Source organism: Bos mutus, chromosome 8, assembly GCF_027580195.1.
Source record: "Bos mutus isolate GX-2022 chromosome 8, NWIPB_WYAK_1.1, whole genome shotgun sequence".
In the NCBI taxonomy this organism is placed as follows: domain Eukaryota; kingdom Metazoa; phylum Chordata; class Mammalia; order Artiodactyla; family Bovidae; genus Bos; species Bos mutus.
Genome location: NC_091624.1, coordinates 108,712,939 through 108,727,586, shown reverse-complemented (window position 1 = coordinate 108,727,586; position 14,648 = coordinate 108,712,939).

The window sequence follows — 14,648 nt, the reverse complement described above, 5'->3', positions numbered from 1 at the left end:
AATTGGACATGACTGAGTGACTAACAACATTTAGAAAAAATCATTCCCATAAGTTATTAATTCCCATAAACAAGTAAACTCTTATTGGACACATTATTAAAACAATAATTCTTGAACTATTCTAAGTGCAAATTAATGTCTGATATATTGTTAAATACTTAATATCATTTTAATCTTCAGTATTGATTTAGTGGCAACTGCAACTTGCTAGAAATTTCAAACTTAACTGACATCATTAGAAAGCATAAAGTTAAGAAAGTTTATGATATTATTAAAATGTTATATATGGTATTGATGATATCCAATTGTGGATTGATGGTGTGTGTGCTCAGTCATGTCCAACTGTTTCCAACACCATGGACTGTAACCCACCAGGCTTCTCTGTCCGTGGGATATTCCAGGCAAGAATACTAGAGTGGGTTGCCATTTCCTTCTCCAAATTGTGGATTGTTGTTGCTATTGTTCAGTTGCTAGGTTATGACCAACTGTTTCCAACCCCATGAACTGCAGCATGCCAAGCTTCCCTGTCCTTCACTATCTCCCTGATTTTGCTCAAACCCATGTCCATTGATTCAGTGATGCATCCACCCATCTCTTCCTCTTTTTTCCTCTTCTCCTCCTGCCTTTGATCTTTCCCAGCATCAGGGTCTTTTCCAATGAATCAGCACTGAACATCAGGTGGCCAAAGTATTGGAGCATTAACATCAGTCCTTCTGATGAATATTCAGGGTTGATGTCTTCAGGATTTACTAGTTTGATTTCCTTGGTTTCACAGGGACTCTCAAGAGTCTTCTCCAGCACCACAGTTCAAAACATCAGTTCTTTGGCATGCAGCCTTCTTTATGGTCCAACTCTCACATCTGTATATGACTACTGGAAAAACCATATCTTTGGCTATGCAGACCTTTGTCAGCAAAGTGATGCTTCTGCATTTTAATACAGTCTAAGTTTGTCATAGCTTTTCTTCCAAAGAGCAAGCATCTTTTAATTTTGTGGCTGCAGTCACCATCTGCAGTGATTTTGGAGCCCAGGAAAATGAAATCTGTCACTGTTTCCACTTTTTGCCCTTCTATTTGCCATGAAGTGATAGGACCAGATGCCATGATCTTAGTTTTTTGAATATTGATTTTTAAGCCAGTTTTTTCACTTTCCTCTTTCACCTTCATCAGGAGTCTCTTTAGTTCCTTTTCACTCTCTGCCTTTAAAGTGGTGTCATTTGCATATCTGAGGTTGTGGATATTTCTCCCAGCAACCTTGATTCCAGTTTGTGCTTCATCCAACACAGCATTTCTCATGATGTACTTTGCATAGCAGTTAAATGAGCAGGGTGACCATATACAGACTTGACATACTCCTTACCCAATTCTGAACCAGTCCATTGTTCCATGTCTGGTTATAACTGTTGTTTCTTGACCTGCATACATGTTTCTCAGGAGGCAGTTAAGGTGGTCTGGTATTTCCCTTTCATCAAGAATGTTTCACAGTTTGTTGTGATCCACACAGTCAAAGGCTTTAGTGTGGTCATTGAAGCAGAAGTATATATATATATATATATATATTTTTTTTTTTTTTTTTTTTTTTCCTTTGCTTTTTTCTATGATCCAACATATATTGACAATTTGATCCCTTTTTCCTCTGTCTCTTCTAAATCCAGCTTGTACATCTGGAAGTTCTCAGTTCACATACTGCTAAAGCCTAGCTTGAAGGATTTTGAGTATAATTTTGGTAGCATGTGAAATAAGTGCAAATGTATGATAATTTGAACATTCTTTTGCATTATTTCTTTGGGACTGGAATGAAAACTGACCTTTTCCAGTCCTGTGGCCACTGCTGAATTTTCCAAATTTTCTGGCATATTGAGTGCAACATTTTAACAGCATCATCTTTTAGGATTTGAAGTAGCTCAGCTGGAATTCCATCACCTGCACTAGCTTTGCTTGTAGTAACATTTCTTAAGGACCACTTGACTTCACACTCCAGAATGTCTGGCTCTAGGGGAGTGACCCAGTGACCACACTATTGTGGTTAGCTGGGTCATTAAGACCTTTTTTTTACAAGTCTTCAGTGTATTTTTGCCACCTCTTCTCAAATTCTTCTGCTTCTCTTAGGCCTTTACCATTTTTATCCTTTATTGTGCCTATATTTGCAGGAAATGTTCCCTTTCTTGTTCAGTCACTTAGTCATGTCTGACTCTTTGTGACCCCTTGGACTGCAGCACCCCAAGCTTCCCTGTCCTTTACCATCTCCCAGAGCTCACTCAAACTCATGTCCATTGAGTTGGTGATGTTTGCCAACTATCTGATACCCTGTCATCCACTTTTCCTCCTGCCTTCCATCTTTCCCAGCATGAGAGTCTTTTCCAACAAGTTGACTTTTTACATCAGGTGGCCAAAGTATTGGAGCCTCAGCATCAGTCCTTCCAATGAAAATTCAAGGTTGGTTTGCTTTAGGACTGACTGGTTTTATCTCCTAGCAGTCTACCAGATTCTGAGAGTCTTCTCCAACAGCACAGTTTGAAAGCATCAATTATCCGGCACTCAGCCTTTATGGTCCAACTGTCACATCCATACATGACTACTGGAAAAACCATAGCTTTGACTAGACAGACCATTGTTGGCAAAGTAGTGTCTGCTTTTTTTATGTTCCCTTGGTATCTCCAATTTTCTTTAAGAGATCTCTAGTCTTTCCCATTCTATTGTTTTCCTCTATTTCTTTGCATTTTTCACTTAAGAATGCTTTCTTTTCTCTCCTTGCTATTCTCTGGTACTTTGTATTCTGTCACATATAACTCCCTTTCTCCATTGCCTTTCATTTTTTTTCTTAGCTATTTGTAAGGCCTCCTCAGACAACCATTTGCATTTTGCATTTCTTTTTCTTGAGCATGGTTTTGGTCACCATCTCCTGTACAGTGTTATGAACCTACGTCCATAGTTCTTCAGGCACTGTGTCTACCGGATCTAGTCCCTTGAATCTATTCATCACCTTCACTGTATAATCATAAGGAATTTGATTTAGGTCATGCCTGAATGGCCTAGTGGTTTTCCCTATTTTCTTCAATTTGAGCCTGAATTTTGCAATAAGGAGCTGATGATCTGAGCCACGGTCAGCTCAAGGTCTTGTTTCTGCTGGCTGTAGAGAGCTTCTCTATATTTGGCCACAAAGAATATAATCAATATGATTTTGGTATTGACCATCTGGTAATGTCTACATGTAGAGTTATCTCTTGCATTGTTGGAAGTAGGTATTTGTTACGACCAGTGGGTCCCATAAAATTATTTGAACCACCTATAAAAATGTTTTAGTACTTAAAATTTCATCAAATAGAGGATATTAGTATCATTTTAAACTTTTCCTCATTCTTATAAATAAACCTAAGATTAATGCATATTCAATATACAAATTACATGTTGAATATATATGCATAGTTAATATATAAGTATTAAAATTAGAATAAAAAATTGAAATAAAAGTTTGGAAAATTATCAATATGTTTAGGCAGTATTCCTATACTTTAAAAACAGTGAAATATATTTACTTTTAAGCTTCCTAGGGCTGAAACAAAGAAAAAAGAAATAAATGCTACTTTAATTGTTGAAAATATTCATGTATTCTCATATATATATATATATGTTTTCATAGGAGAAGTAAAATTCTTATTGCACTTAGTTTCTTTTGTAGAACATAAGATGGGGATATTTGAATGATATAGTGGTCAATGCCTTTTAAACATCTCTATAACAAATAATAAATCAGAATTCATTGTTATTTATTATTATTCAGTTCATTTCAGTTCAGTTGCTCAGTCATGTCTGACTCTTTATGAACCATTGGATTGCAGTATGCCAGGCTTCCCTGTCCATCACCAACTACTGGGGCTTACTCGAACTTGTGTCCATCGAGTCGGTGATGCCATCCAACCATCTCATCCTCTGTCGTTCCCTTCTCCTCCTGCCTTCAATCTTTCCCAGCATCAGGGTCTTTCGAATGAGTCAGTTCTTTGCATCAGGTGGCTAGAGTATTGGAGTTTCAGCTTCAACATCAGTCCTTCCAATGAACTTTCAGGACTGATTTCCTTTCGGATTGACTGGTTTGATCTCCTTGCAGTCCAAGGGACTCTCAAGAATCTTCTCCAACATCACAGTTCAAAATCATCAATTCTTTGGCATTCAGCTTCCCTTATAGTCCAACTCTCACATCCATACATGACTACTGGAAAAACCATTGCTTTGACTACCTGGACCTTTGTCAGCAAAGTAATGTCTCTGCTTTTTAGTATGCTGTTTAGGTTGGTCATAACTTTTCTGCCAAGGAGCAAGCGTTTTTTGTTTTTTTTTTTTTTTTTAGTATAAATTTATTTATTTTAATTGGAGATTAATTACTTTACAATATTGTATTGGCTTTGCCATACATCAACATGAATCCACCACAGGTATGCACGTGTTCCCCATCTTGAACCCCACTCCCTCCACCCTCCCTGTACCATCCCTCTGGGTCGTCCCAGTGCACCAGCCCCAAGCATCCAGTATCATGCATTGAACCTGGACTGGCGACTCATTTCATATATGATATTATACATATTTCAATGCCATTCTCCCAAATCATCCCACCCTCTCCCTCTCCCACAGAGTCCAAAAGACTGTTCTATACATCTGTGTCTCTTTTGCTGTCTTGCTTACAGGGTTATCATTACCATCTTTCTAAATGCCATATATATGCCTTAGTATACTGTATTGGTGTTTTTCTTTCTGGCTTACTTCACTCTGTATAATAGGCTCCAGTTTCATCCACCTCATTAGAACTGATTCAAATGTATTCTTTTTAATGGCTGAGTAATATTCCATTGTGTATATGTACCACAGCTTTCTTATCCATTCATCTACTGATGGACATCTAGGTTGCTTCCATGACCTGGCTATTATAAACAGTGCTGCGATGAACATGGGGGTACACGTGTCTCTTTCAATTCTGGTTTCCTTGGTGTGTATGCCCAGCAGTGGGATTGCTGGATCATAAGGCAGTTCTATTTCCAGTTTTTTAAGGAATCTCCACAGTGTTCTCCATAGTGGCTGTACTAGTTTGCATTCCCACCAACAATGTAAAAGGGTTCCCTTTTCTCCATACCCTCTCCAGCATTTATTGCTTGTAGACTTTTGGATGGCAGCCATTCTGACTGGCGTGAAATGGTACCTCACTGTGGCTTTGATTTGCATTTCTCTGATAATGAGTGATGTTGAGCATCTTTTCGTGTGTTTGTTAGCCATCTGTATGTCTTCTCTGGAGAAATGTCTATTTAGTTCTTTGGCCCATTTTTTTGATTGGGTCATTTATTTTTCTGGAATTGAGCTGTAGGAGTTGCTTGTATATTTTTGAGATTAGTTGTTTGTCAGATGCTTCATTTGCTATTATTTTCTCCCATTCTGAAGGCTGTCTTTTCACCTTGCTTAGAGTTTCCTTTGTTGTGCAGAAGCTTTTAAGTTTAATTAGGTCCCATTTGTTTATTTTTGCTTTTATTTCCAATATTCTGGGAGGTGGGTCATAGAGGATCCTGCTGTGATTTATATCGGAGAGCGTTTTGCCTATGTTCTCCTCTAGGAGTTTTACAGTCTCTGGTCTTACGTTTAGATCTTTAATCCATTTTGAGTTTATTTTTGTGTATGGTGTTAGAAAGTATTCTAGTTTCATTCTTTTACAAGTGGTTGACCAGTATTCCCAGCACCACTTGTAAAAGAGATTGTCTTTTCTCCACTGTATATTCTTGCCTCCTTTGTCAGAGATAACGTGTCCATAGGTGCATGGATTTATCTCTGGGCTTTCTATTTTGTTCCATTAATCTGTATTTCTGTCTTTGTGCCAGTACCATACTGTCTTGATAACTGTGGCTTTGTAGTAGAGCCTGAGGTCAGGCAGGTTAATTCCCCCAGTTCCATTCTTCTTTCTCAAGATTGCTTTGGCTATTCGAGGTTTTTTTGTATTTCCATACAAATTGTGAAATTATTTGTTCTAGATCTATGAAAAATACCATTGGTAGCTTGATAGGGATTGCATTGAATCTATAGATTGCTTTGGGTAGTATACTCATTTTCACTATATTGATTCTTCCAATCCATGAACATGGTATATTTCTCCATCTATTAGTGTCCTCTTTGATTTCTTTCACCAGTGTCTTATAGTTTTCTATATATAAGTCTTTAGTTTCTTTAGGTAGATATATTCCTAAGTATTTTATTCTTTTCATTGCAATGGTGAATGGGATTGTTTCCTTAATTTCTCTTTCTGTTTTCTCATTATTAATGTATAGGAATGCAAGGAATTTCTGTGTGTTGATTTTATATCCTGCAAATTTACTATATTCACTGATTAGCTCTAGTTATTTTCTGGTGAAGTCTTTAGGGTTTTCTATGTAGAGGATCATGTCATCTGCAAACAGTGAGAGTTTTACTTCTTCTTTTCCAATTTGGATTCCTTTTATTTCTTTTTCTGCTCTGATTGCTGTGGCCAAAAGTTCCAAAACTATGTTGAATAGTAGTGGTGAAAGTGGGCACCCTTGTCTTGTTCCTGACTTTAGAGGAAATGCTTTCAATTTTTCACCATTGAGGATAATGTTTGCTGTGCGTTTGTGATATATAGCTTTTATTATGTTAAGGCATGTTCCTTCTATTCCTGCTTTCTGGAGAGTTTTTATCATAAATTGATGTTGAATTTTGTCAAAGGCTTTCTCTGCATCTATTGAGACAATCATATGGCTTTTATTTTTCAATTTGTTAATGTGGTGTATTACATTGATTGATTTGCAGATATTGAAGAATCCTTGCATCCCTGGGATGAAGCCCACTTGGTCATGGTGTATGATCTTTTTAATGTGTTGTTGGATTCTGATTGCTAGAATTTTGTTAAGAATTTTTGCATCTATGTTCATCAGTGATAGTGGCCTGTAGTTTTCTTTTTTTGTGGCATCTTTGTCTGGTTTTGGTATTAGGGTGATGGTGGCCTCATAGAATGAGTTTGGAAGTTTACCTTCCTCTGCAATTTTCTGGAAGAGTTTAAATAGGATAGGTGTTAGCTTTTCTCTAAATTTTTGGTAGAATTCAGCTGTGAAGCCGTCTGGACCTGGGCTTTTGTTTGCTGGAAGATTTCTGATTACAGCAGTCACCTTCTGCAGTAATTTGGAGAATCCCTCAACCCCCCTGCCCCCACCCCCCCCAAAAAAAAAAGTTTCTCACTGTTTCCTTTGTTTCCCCATCTATTTGCCATGAAGTGATGGGACCAGATGCCATGATCTTACTTTTTGAATATGGAGTTTTAAGCCAACTTTTTCACTCTCCTCTTTCACTTTCATTATTTATTATTGTATCCTTCAATAAAATCTCTGGTTGTATGAATTAAACATAATTCAACAAAAATAAAATTCTGCTGATTCTCAAGACAGCATTGTCTAGATAAACCAACATATTTTGTGATTTTGCATGTCACAGTATGTTGACTTTTACTGATTTCATGTATTGATAGAGAAATTAGTATTGTGTATATTCATTTATTTATGAACATAAAACAATTTATTGGATGTGCACTTATCCAAGCAAACTTTTTATACAAAAGCATTTACGTTTTGACCTCCTTTGGTTTTACTGATTTCCTGTTTTTAGTTTAATTTATTTCTGTTCTAATTTATATTATTATTTTTGTTTGTTTTGAATATGAAGTCATGTCTGACTCTGTGACCCCATGGACTGTAGCCTACCAGGATTCTCCATCCATGGGATTTTCCAGGCAAGAGTACCAGAGTGGGTTGCCATTTCCTTCTCCATGTTTTGAATATAACTTGCTCTATTTCTCTAATTTTTTAATGTAGAAGCTTAGATTATAGATTTCCAGGCTCGTTTTCTAATATATGCATTTAATTTCCCTGTAAGCACTGATTTTGCTGAATCACTTTTTGCTAAGTTGCATTTTCATTTTCATTTACGCCAAAACATTAGTTTTTTAAAATTTCATTGAGATTTCTTCTTTGCTCCGTAGTGTTTTTTCAAGTGAGGTATAGTTGATTTACTTTACATTTGCATGTATATATATATGTGTGTACTATATATATAAATATATTGGTTTATATGTATAAACATATTAGTTTACCTGTTGACCATATGTATGTCTTCTTTGGAAAAATACCTATTAAGATCTCCTATGCCAAAGCCTTTGACTGTGTGGATCACAATAAACTGTGGAAAATTCTGAAAGAGATGGCAGTACCAGACCATCTGACCTGCCTCCTGAGAAATTTGTATGCAGGTCAAGAAGCAACAGTTAGAATTGGACATGGAAAAACAGGCTGGTTCCAAATAGGAAAAGGAGTACGTCAAGGCTGTATGTTGTCACCTTGCTTATTTAACTTCTATGCAGAGTACATCATGAGAAACGCTGGACTGGAAGAAGCACAAGCTGGAATCAAGATTGCAGGGAGAAATATCAATAACCTCAGATATGCAGATGACACCACCCTTTTGGCAGAAAGTGAAGAGGAACTCAAAAGCCTCTTGAAGAAAGTGAAAGTGGAGAGTGAAAAAGTTGGCTTAAAGCTCAACATTCAGAAAATGAAGATCATGGCATCCGGTCCCATCACTTCATGGGAAATAGATGGGGAAACAGTGGAAACAGTGTCAGACTTTATTTTTTTGGGCTCCAAAATCACTCTGGATGGTGACTGTAGCCATTAAATTAAAAGACGCTTACTCCTTGGAAGGAAAGTTATGACCAACCTAGATAGCATATTCAAAAGCAGAGACATTATTTTGCCAACAAAGGTCCATCTAGTCAAGGCTATGGTTTTTCCAGTAGTCATGTATGGATGTGAGAGTTGGACCATAAAGAAAGCTGAGCACCAAAGAATTGATGCTTTTGAACTGTGGTGTTGGAGAAGACTCCTGAGAGTCCCTTGGACTGCAAGGAGATCCAACCAGTCCATTCTGAAGGAGATCAGCCCTGGGATTTCTTTGGAAGGAATGATGCTAAAGCTGAAACTCCAGTACTTTAGCCACCTCATGCGAAGTGTTGACTCATTGGAAAAGACTCTGATGCTGGGACGGATTAGGGGCAAGAGGAGAGGGGGACAACAGAGGATGAGATGGCTGGATGCCATCACTGACTCGATGGACGTAAGTCTGGGTGAACTCCTGGAATTGGTGATGGACAGGGGGGCCTGACGTGCTGCAATTCATTGGGTCACAAAGAATCGGACACGACTAAGTGACTAAACTGAACTGATGCAGTTTTTAATTGGCTTCTTTCACTTTTGCCAATGATTTTAAATAATTCTTTGTATATTTTGGATATTAACTCCTTATCACATACATGGTTTGCTAATATTTTCTCCCATTCAATAGGCTGACTGTTCATTTTGTTGATGGTTTACTTTGATGTATATAATTTGGTGTACCTAATTTGATATGTTTATTTTTGACATTTTTGCCTTTTTGGTGTCAAAAATCATAACCATGACCAATATCAAGGTGCTTAGCTCCTGGGTTTTTTCTAGGATTTTTATGATTTCAGGACTCATGTTCAAGTCCGTCTTTGGTTTTTGAATTAATTTTCATACACACATGTAGTGTAAGATTGGTGTCCAGTTTCATTCTTTTGCATGTGGCTGCCCCAACATCATTTATTAAAGAAACTTTCTTTCCCCATTGTATATTCTTGACTCTCTTGTGATAAATTAAAGGACAATATATGTATGGGTTTATTTCTTGGCTCTCTATTCTGTTCTATTGATCTGTATGACTTTAGTTATGCCAATAGAACACTATTGTGGTGAGTAGACTTTGTAATATAGTTTGAAATCAGAAAGCATAATACCTCCATCTTTGGTCTTCTTTCATAAGATTCAGTCAGTTCAATTCAGTTCAGTCACTCAGTCGTGTCCAACTCTTTGCCACCCCATGGACTTCAACATACCAGTCTTCCCTGTCTATCACTAACTCCCAGAGCTTACTCAAACTCATGTCCATTGAGTCATGGTGATGCCATACAACCATCTCATCCTCTGTCGTCCCCTTCTCCATCTGCCTTCAATCTTTCCCACCATCAGGGTCTTTTCCAATGAGTCAGTTCCTCACACCTGGTGGCCAAAGTATTGAAGTTTCAGCTTTCATCACTGAAAGCTTCAGTTTCAGCTGAAGCTGAAATGAATATTCAGGACTGATTTCCTTTAGGATTGACTAGTTGGATCTCCTTACAGTCCAAGGGACTCTCAAGCATCTTCTCCAACACCACAGTTGAAAAGCATCAATTCTTCAGTGCTCAGCTTTTTTTATAGTTCAACTCTCACATCCATATATGACTATTGGCAAAACCATAGCTTTGACTAGATGGATCTTTGTTGGCAGGTAATGTCTCTGCTTTTTTTAAAAAAAAATTAATGTATTTATTTTAATTGGAGGCTAATTACTTTATAATATTGTGGTGGTTCTTGCCATACATTGACATGAAGCAGCCATGGGTTTACATGTGTCTGCCATGTACACCCCCTTCTGAAACCCCTCCCACATCCCGCCCCATCCCATCTTTCTGAGTTGTCTCAGTGCACTGGCTTTGAATGCCCTGTTTCATGCATCGAACTTGGACCAGTGATCTATTTCACATATGGTAATATACATGTTTCAATGCTGTTCTCTCAAATCATCCCACCCTCCTCTGCTCCCATAGAGTCCAAAAGTCTGTGCTTTATACATGTGACTCTTTTGCTGTCTTGTATATAGAGTCGTCGTTACCATCTTTCTAAATTCCATATATATGCATTAATATACTGTATTGATGCTTTTCTTTCTGACTTACTTCACTCTGTATAAAAGGTTCCAGTTTCACCCACATCATTAGATCTGATTCAAATGTGTTCTTTTTAATAGCTGAGTAATATTCCATTGTGTATATGTACCACAGTTTTCTTGTCCGTTCATCTGCCAATGGATATCTAGGTTGCTTCCATGTCCCAGCTATTGTAAACAGTACTGTGATGAACATTGGGGCACACATGTCTCTTTAAATTCTGGTTTCCTCAGTGTGTATGCCCAGCAGTGGGATTGCTGCATCATATGGCAGATCTATTTCCAGTTTTTCAAGGAATCACCACACTGTTCTCCATAGTGGCTGTACTAGTTTGCATTCCCATCAACTGTGTAAGAGGGTTCCCTTTTCTCCACACCTTCTTCTGGATTTATTGTTTGTAGGCTTTTTGATAGCAACCATTCTGACTGGTGTGAGATGGTAACTCATTTTGGTTTTGATTTGCATTTCTCTGACAATGAGTGATGTTGAGCATTTTTTCATGTGTTTATTAGCCATCTGTATGTCTTCTTTGCAGAAATATCTGTTTAGAATTTTGACACATTTTTTGATTGGGTCGTTTATTTTTCTGGTATTGAGGTGCATGAGCTGTTTGTATATTTTAGAAATTAATTCTTTGTTAGTTGCTTCATTAATGTTCTCCCATTCTGAAGACTGTCTTTTCACCTTGCTTATAGTTTCCTTTGTTGTGCAAAGCTTGTAAGTTTAATTAGGTCCCATTTGTTTATTTTTTGATTTATTTCCATTACTCTGGTAGGTGGGTCATAGAGAATCTTGCTGTGATTTATGTCAGAGAGTGTTTTGCCTATGTTTTCCTCTAGGAATTTTATAGTTTCTGGTTTACATTTAGTTCTTTAATTGTTTTTGAATTTATTTTTGTGTCGGTTGTTAGAAAGTATTCTAGTTTCATTCTTTTACAGGTGGTTGACCAGTTTTCCCAGCACCACTTGTTAAAGACATTGTCTCTTCACCATTGTATATTTTTGGCTCCTTTGTGAAAGATAAGGTGCTCATAGATGTGTAGATTTATCTCTGGGTTTTCTATTTTTTTTCCATTGATCTATATTTCTGTCTTTGTGCCAGTACCATACTGTCTTGATGACTGCAGCTTTGTAGTATAATCTTAAATCAGGCAGGTTGATTCTTCCAGTTCCATTCTTCTTTCTCAAGATTGCTTTGGCTATTCCAGTGTTTTATTATTATTATTATTTCCAAAATGCCATTGGTAGCTTGATAGGGATTGCATTGAATCTGTAGATTGCTTTGGGTAGTGTACTCATTTTCCCTATATTGATTCTTCCAATCCATGAGCATGTTATATTTCTCCATCTATTTGTGTCATCTTAGATTTCTTTCTTCAGTGTTATATATATAAAGGTCTTTTGTTTCTTTAGGTAGATATATTCCTAAGTATTTTATTCTTTTTGTAACAATGGTGAATGAGTTTTTTCCTTAATTTGTCTTTCTGTTTTCTCATTGTTAGTGTATAGAAATGCAAGGGATTTCTGTGTAGTAATTTTATATCCTGCAACTTTACTATATTCGTTGATTAGCGCTAGTAATTTTCTGGTGGAGTCCTGAGGGTTTTCTATGTAGATGATCATGTCATCTGCAAACAGTGAGAGTTTTGCTTCTCCTTTTCCAATCTCCATTCCTTTTATTTCTTTTCTTCTCTGATTGCTGTGGCTAAAACTTCCAAAACTATGTTGAACAGTAGTAGTGAGAGTGGGTTCCCTTGTCTTGTTCTTGACTTTAGGGGAAATGCTTTCGATTTTTTGCCATTGAGGATAGTGTTTGCTGTAGGTTTATCATGTATGGCTTTAATTATGTTGAGGTATGTGCCTTCTATATTTGCTTTCTGGAACTTTTTTTTTTTTTAATCATAAATGGGTGTTGAATTTTGCCAAAGGCTTTCTCTGCATCTATTGAGATAATCATATGGTTTTTATCCTTAAATTTGTTAATGCAGTGTATCACATTGATTGATTCATGAATACTGAAGAATCCTTTCTTCCCTGGGATAAAGCCCACTTGGTCATAACGTATGCTCTTTTTAATATGTTGTTGGATTCTGTTTGCTAGAATTTTGTTGAGGATTTTTTTGCATCCATGTTCATCGGTGATGTTGGCCTGCAGTTTTCCTTTTTTATGGCATCTTTGTCTGGTTTTTGTATTATGGTGATGGTGGCTTCATAGAATGAGTTTGGGAGTTTACTTTCCTCTGCAATTTTCTGGAGGAGTTTGAGTAGGATAGGTGTTAGCTCTTCTCTAAATTTTTGGTAGAATTCGCCTGTGAAGCCATCTGGTACTGGGCTTTTGTTTATTGGAAGATTTTTGATTATAGTTTCCATTTCCATGCTTGTGATGGGTCTGTTAAGATTTTCTATTTTTTCCTCGTTCAGTTTTGGAAGGTTATACTTCTCTAAGAATTCGTCTCTTTCTTTCAAGTTGTCCATTTTATTGTTATATAGTTGCTGATAGTAGTCTCTTATGATCCTTTGTATTTCTGTGTTGTCTGTTGTGATTTCTCCATTTTTGTTTCTAATTTTGTTGATTTGATTCTTCTCCCTTTTTTTTCCCTGATGAGTTTGGCTAATGATTTGTCTATTATATTTATCTTCTCAAAGAACCAGCTTTTAGTTTTGTTGATTTTGGCTATGGTCTCCTTTGTTTCTTTTGCATTTATTTCTTCCCTAATTATAATGATTTCTTTCCTTCTGCTAACCCTGGGGTTCTTCATTTTTTTCTTTTTCTAGTTGCTTTAGGTGTAAAGTTAGATTACTTAATTTTTCTCTTCTTTCTTGAGGTATTCTTGTAATGCTATGAGCCTTCCCCTTATCACTGCTTTTACTGAATCTCATAGGTTTGGATTGTTGTGTTTTCATTTCATTCATTTCTATGCATGTTTTGATTTCTTTTTTGATTTCTTCTGTGATTTGTTGGTTATACAGAAGCGTGTTATTTAGCCTCCATATGTTTGTATTTTTAATAGTTTTTTTTTTTTTTTTTCCTGTAGTTGACATCTAATCTTACTGCATTGTGATCTGAAAAGATGTTTGAAATGATTTCAATTTTTTGAACTTACCAAGGCTAGATTTATGGCCCAGGATATGTTCTATACTGGTGAATGTTCCATGTGTACTTGAGAAAAAGGTGAAATTCACTGTTTTGGGGTGAAATGTCTTATAGATATCAATTAGGTCTAACTGGTCCATTGTATCATTTAAAGTTTGTATTTCCTTGCTAATTTTCTGTTTGGTTGATCTATCCATAGGTGTGAGTGGGATATTAAAGTCTCCTACTATTAATGTGTTACTGTTAGTTTCCCCTTTCATACTTTTTAGCATTTGCCTTACATATTGAGGTGCTCCTATGTTGGGTGCATATGTATTTATAATTGTTATATCTTCTTCTTGGATTGATCCTTTGATCATTATGTAGTGTCCTTCTTTGTCTCTTTTCACAGCCTTTATTTCAAAGTCTATTTTATCTGATATGAGTATTGCTATTCCTGCTTTCTTTTGGTCTCCATTTTCATGAAATATCTTTTTCCAGCCCTTCACTTTCAGTCTGGATGTGTCCCTTGTTTTGAGGTGGGTCTCTTGTAGACAGCATATATAGGGATCTTGTTTTTTATTCATTCAGCCAGTCTTTGTCTTTTGGTTGGGCCATTCGACCTATTTACATTTAAGGTAATTACTGAGAAGTATGATCTCATTGCCATTTGCTTTTTTTTTTTTTTTTTTGTGGGGGGTGGGGAGGTTGAGTTCATAAACCTTTTCTGTGTTTCCTGTCTAAAGAAGATCCTTTAGCAT